The sequence below is a fragment of the Entelurus aequoreus genome, linkage group LG02 (assembly GCF_033978785.1).
Source record: "Entelurus aequoreus isolate RoL-2023_Sb linkage group LG02, RoL_Eaeq_v1.1, whole genome shotgun sequence".
NCBI classification, from domain to species: Eukaryota; Metazoa; Chordata; class Actinopteri; order Syngnathiformes; family Syngnathidae; genus Entelurus; species Entelurus aequoreus.
The window spans coordinates 14,574,137-14,580,415 of record NC_084732.1 but is presented as its reverse complement, the minus strand read 5'-3'; the positions used below and the strand labels follow the sequence as shown (position 1 = coordinate 14,580,415).

General features: G+C 38.3%; 1 protein-coding gene across 1 annotated transcript in view; it reads left to right on the top strand.

Moving 5' to 3' along the window:
- Positions 1-3,632: 3,632 nt before the first annotated feature.
- The window catches only part of LOC133630813 (kinesin-like protein KIFC3), a 33,070-nt gene continuing 30,423 nt past the window's right edge, over positions 3,633-6,279 (top strand). Inside the window, exon 1 of the mRNA XM_062022599.1 lies at positions 3,633-3,856. The gene's annotated coding sequence lies outside the window, so the exon portion shown is untranslated. The remainder of the gene's footprint in view (positions 3,857-6,279) is intronic.

Genomic DNA, 6,279 nt, shown 5'->3' with positions numbered 1-6,279 from the left:
ATATTTCATAAACTCAAATATTTGAGTATATCAGATTGTAAATATTTGGAGTTTATGTTAAATGTACTATTAAATTATAATTTAATTAAATTTACCAATTAAGCCAACTCAAAAATGTTCCTCGTGGTGTCTGCTGCCTGAAGAGAAAGTGCACGCAAATGCTACAAAATAAAAGCACTTCCTCTCTGTGTGTGTATGCGTGCGCACGCGTGCATGTAATCATTTATATATACATACACACGCATAGTATAATAAAAAACAATATAAAAATCTGTAATGCGATTAATTCAATTCAATTTAATGATTTGTTCTTTCAAAATAAGACAAAATTATGTTTAATCCACTGAGTTTTAAGTAACTGTGAGTTAATTGTTTTAAGTAGCAGTTACATAATCTGCAAACAAGTTAATATTAATTAAAAATAACAAGTTTAATAAACTTAAAAAGAAGGAAAATGTTACTCACACTCAACATTTTTAAGCAAGTACAACTTTTAACAACTTTTTAAGTTTACACTACTTATTCTAATTCATTATTTTGAGCATTCGGGTTTACAGTGATATAGGCATTATTTTCAGGGACCTGCTTTCCACTTGTTCCATATAAATACAGCAAAAATAAGTGCATGAAAACGCTAAATTGTTTCTTTGCAATGAGATCCCCTGCAGGTTTCAATCAACCTGCTGGGGACGGCAGATGGAAATCATCCTTTGGCTACAATCTGTCACATCTCTATTTTATATGTGCATTGATGTGCATTGTATCATGTCACAAAGTAATAACAAGTGGCAACTTCCTATGAGGAGTTTTATTGTACATATATAAACAAGCTTATTGATGTGTCTAGTGCAGACCTGGGCAAATTAAGGCCCGGGGGCCACATGCGGCCCGTTAAAGCTTTTTAATCTGGCCCGCCGGACATTCCCAAATAATTTTTTTAGATCTTTAAGATGGAAAACGTATGATGTGCAGTGATGTTTTCTAATGACAGTAAGTCTTGAACTATACAAAGTATTTCAATGGTTCGAATCTGCGCTTATGGCTGATATACCAGTTACTATGGTCATCTAATTAGTTACTATGGTCATCTAATTAGTTGCTATGGTCATCTACGTCACAGCAGCTCAGATGAGGCACCAAGCAGTGTGGGCGGGAAGCATTTCCACAGACGCAGAAGGAGATTTTCACAACAAAGTTCTAAAGCTTAGTGATATATCAGATATATCAGATTGTAGGTGGGTTTATTTTGTACCCTTCACGTTCATATTTCACTGTTTGTTGCATTTTTGTTGCGTTTCACTTGATTGTAAAATATGTCGATCGAAAGGGGGTGTGACATTCATATTTTGTCAATATTCAGTGTTTTATCGTTCATAGACAAATGTAAAATTCCATTATGTTTTTCAAGGCGGTCTGTCATAACGTTTTTAGCATTCAATCAGACATTATTGTGAGGTTTTGTATTAGTGTTCCTAAAAATAGATATACCGGCCCCCACACACATTTTTTTCTCTAAATGTGGCCCCCCGAGTCAAAATAATTTCCCAGACCTGGTCTAGTGGGACAGGCGCAAGTTAAGTCGGACAAAATGCAGTCGTTTACAAATTATTTCATGTTTCTGTGCGGCCCGGTAGCAAATGTGTCACGGACTGGTACCTGATGATACAATTGTTGATGACTGAAGTGTTGATACCAACCAAACCTAAACCCCCCTTCCCCCCCTCATATCCCACACCCCGGACTGTAAATAATGTATATAATTCAATGTATATACTCTGATGATTATCTTGTGTGATGACTGTATTATGAAAATAGTATATATCTGTATCATGAATCAATTTAAGTGGACCCCGACTTAAACAAGTTGAAAAACTTATTCGGGTGTTACTATTTAGTGGTCAGTTGTACGGAATATGTACTTCACTGTGCAATCTACTAATAAAAGTTTCAATCAATCCCCGGACCGGTGGTTGGGGACCACTGATTTACAGGACTTTGGTTATTGACCCCACCAGTATGAAGACGTCATAGTTTTCCTTCAGACATGTGTGTGTTTGTATTTTTTTTGATTGATTGAGACTTTTATTAGTAGATTGCACAGTACAGTACATATTCCGTACAATTGACCACTAAATGGTAACACCCGAATAATTTTTTCAACTTGTTTAAAGGCCTACTGAAAGCCACTACTACCGACCACGCAGTCTGATAGTTTATATATCAATGATGAAATCTTAACATTGCAACACATGCCAATACGGCCGGGTTAACTTATAAAGTGCAATTTTAAATTTCCCGCTAAACTTCCGGTTGAAAACGTCTATGTATGATGACGTATGCGCGTGACGTCAATAGTTAAACGGAAGTATTCGGACACCATTGAATCCAATACAAAAAAGCTCTGTTTTCATCGTAAAATTCCACAGTATTCTGGACATCTGTGTTGGTGAATCTTTTGCAATTTGTTTAATGAACAATGAAGACTTCAAAGAAGAAAGTTGTAGGTGGGATCGGTGTATTAGCGGCTGGCTGCAGCAACACAACCAGGAGGACTTTGACTTGGATAGCAGACGCGCTATCCGACGCTAACCGCCGACCGCACGGATGATCGGGTGAAGTCCTTCGTCCTTCCGTCGATCGCTGGAACGCAGGTGAGCACGGGGGTTGATGAGCAGATGAGGGCTGGCTGGCGTAGGTGGAGCGCTAATGTTTTTAGCATAGCTCTGTGAGGTCCTGTTGCTAAGTTAGCTTCAATGGCGTTGTTAGCAACAGCATTGTTAAGCTTCGCCAAGCTGGAAAGCATTAACCGTGTATTTACAGGTCCATGGTTTAATAGTATTGTTGATTTTCTGTCTATCCTTCCAGTCAGGGGTTTATTTCTTTTGTTTCTATCTGCATTTAAGCACGATGCTATCACATTAGCTCCGTAGCTAAAGAGCTTCGCCGATGTATTGTCGTGGAGATAAAAGTCACTGTGAATGTCCATTTTGCGTTCTCGACTCTCATTTTCAAGAGGATATAGTATCTGAGGTGGTTTAAAATACAAATCCGTGACCCACAATAGAAAAAGGAGAAAGGGTGGAATCCAATGAGCCCTTTTACCTAAGTTACGGTCAGAGCGAAAAAAGATACGTCCTGCACTGCACTCTAGTCCCTCACTCTAACGTTCCTCATCCACGAATCTTTCATCCTCGCTCAAATTAATGGGGTAATCGTCGCTTTCTCGGTCCGAATCGCTCTCGCTGCATTGTAAACAATGGGGAAATGTGAGGAGCCCTTCAACCTGTGACGTCACGCTACTTCCGGTACAGGCAAGGCTTTTTTTAAATCAGCGACCAAAAGTTGCGAACTTTATCGTCAATGTTCTCTACTAAATCCTTACAGCAAAAATATGGCAATATCGCGAAATGATCAAGTATGACATATAGAATGGATCTGCTACCTCCGTTTAAATAAAAAAAAATCATTTCAGTAGGCCTTTAAATGGTAACACCCGAATAAGTTTTTCAACTTGTTTAAGTCGGGTCCACGTAAATCAATTCATGGTTGTCTTGGAGTACTATTAAAATGTGTTTCCTTTTTTTTTTTTTACAAATAAAAAGGGCTGTGAGTCCGTGTTCCACATTCACACATATTTGCAGCCTTGCATGCCACACGCTCGGATTGTATTTTTTCCCACATGTCAGCAGTGCCTGAAGGCAGCAGCGGCTAGCCACCGGAAAAGCAGCAATGGCGCCAACTTTTCGCCACTAACTATCGTCACAAGGCGTCGACGTCAACCTTTCCACAGTGACGAGGAGGGAGCAAAAGCAGTGGAAGCGGCGGAGAGCTGACAAGTCGCCGCGTTTGACCGAAGGTACGACAAGAAAAGTTCTAGTCCTCGTCCGCCGACGTCGTCGTGTAACGCGCCGTAGTTGGTCATTGTAAATGTTTCCGCCTTTTTAGTCTTTTTCTTTTTCGTTGTCATTCCAAAAGTCGTTTGTCATTCTGGAAGTTCCCACCATCCCCTCGGTCTTTTGTGTTTTGTACCGTGGTACCCTCTTTTATTCTGTCATTCTAGAAGTTTCGCGTCACAAAAGGGTAGAAAAAAAAAAGGACTGCCCCACGTCACCTGGCAGCACGTGCTCGTGTCGCCATGGCGACGAGGGAGGGGCGGGGTGGAGGTGATTGTTTGCGTGATTGACAGCTGTCGCTTGTGCCAACATATTATTTATTATCACGTGATTAAAAAGAAGCGTGTCTCGTGGTGTGGTAACCATGGTGACCGTTGTCTGCTTTCAATTCGATGAAAACATTCCTGGCTAATTTAATATGAAAAATGAATTGCTATGTTGTCAACTGGCCATGACAATTGTGCAATTGCCGCTGCATGCCACAGGGAGGCGCCCTGACACATCCTGCTTGGGATCTTGATGGTCACGTGACATCAGTTCACGTCAAACTTAGTGTTTCTATTTACATTAGTTTTAAATTCAGGGTGATTTTAACTATCAACCTTTTGTGAGACAGAGATCATTTACCGACTTTTTCATGTGGGAACATCTGGAACATGTGTGTGTGTGTGTGTGTGTGTGTGTGTGTGTGTGTGTGTGTGTGTGTGTGTGTGTGTGTGTGTGTGTGTGTGTGTGTGTGTGAGAGAGTATATTTGTGTGTCTCTTAGGGTGTGTCACTCCTTCATATAAATAGACGTTGGGTGTGTGTGTGTGTTTGTGTTTGAGTCCAGAGTGAGCGTCTTGCAAGCATGGCTTTGTTATAAAATGTTACATCATAGTTCAGTGTCTTTTTGTCTGAAATCTTTTTTTTTTTTTAGTGTGAGAATTGACACATAAACTGCAGAGTTACAGTTGTCCAGCAGTAGCAGTCAAACTCAAGGCCCGGGGGCCCGATCTGGCCCGCCACATCATTTTTTTGGGGTAATATGCGTCAAAGTACCTTATTTTTTCTTACTAAATGCATTCATTTTCATTTTGACAGAAAAAAATATATGCACTGAATGAAATGCATACCTTTTTTAAACTTTAATAGTATCCAATATTGGAACAATTATAATAATAATAATAATAGATTTTATTTGTAAAAAGCACTTTACATTGAGTAAACAACCTCAAAGTGCTACAGTGTATTAAAAAATAAAAAGATAATAAAAAAATAATAAAAACTACAACAGCTTAATAGATAGAACTAGTGTGCATATATATAAAACGATGTTTTTTTTAAAAAGAAGGGTTTTTAAGCCTTTTTTAAAAGCATCTACAGTCTGTGGTGCCCTCTGGTGGTCAGGGAGAGCGTTCCACAGACTGGGAGTGGCGGAGCTATTATCATACTTTCCATTTTTTTGGTTAAAATAAGAATAAATATATATATATATATTAGGGCTGCAACTAACGATTAATTTGATAATCGATTAATCTGTCGATTATTACTTCGATTAATCGGATAAAAGAGACAAACACTACATTTCTATCCTATCCAGTATTTTATTGGGAAAAAAACAGCATACTGGTACCATACTTATTTTGACTATTGTTTCTCAGCTGTTTGTAAATGTTGCAGTTTATAAATAAAGGTTTAATAAAAATAAAAACTCTGCGCATAGCATAGATCCAACGAATCGATGACTAAATTAATCGGCAACTATTTTAATAATCGATTTTATCGATTAGTTGTTGCAGCCCTAATATATATATATATATATATACTGTATATATATATATATATATATATATATATATATATATATATATATATATATATATATATATATATATATATATATATATATATATATATATATATATATATATATATATATATATATATATATATACCTGTTCAGTGGCCTTGCGGTTAGAGTGTCGTAGGTCGTGAGTTCAAACCCCGGCCGAGTCATACCAAAGACTATAAAAATGGGACTCATTGCCTCCCTGCTCGGCGGTCAGCATCAAGGGTTGGAATTGGGGGTTAAACCACCAAAGGATTCCCGAGCGTGGCTCACGCTGCTACTCACTGCTCCCCACACCTCCCAGGAGGTGAACATGGGGATGGGTCAAATGCAGAGGGTAAAGTTCACCACACGGAGTGTGTGTGTGACGATCGTTGAGACTTGAACTTTAACATAATTTTTTTAGCTCGAGAACGGCTGGTAATAATATGCGTCAAAGTCCATTTTCTACCGCTTGTCCCTTAAGTACCTTATTTTTTTCTTACTAAATGTATTCATTCTTTTCATTTTGACAGAAAAAAATACATGCACTGCATGAAATGCATACATTTTTAAAA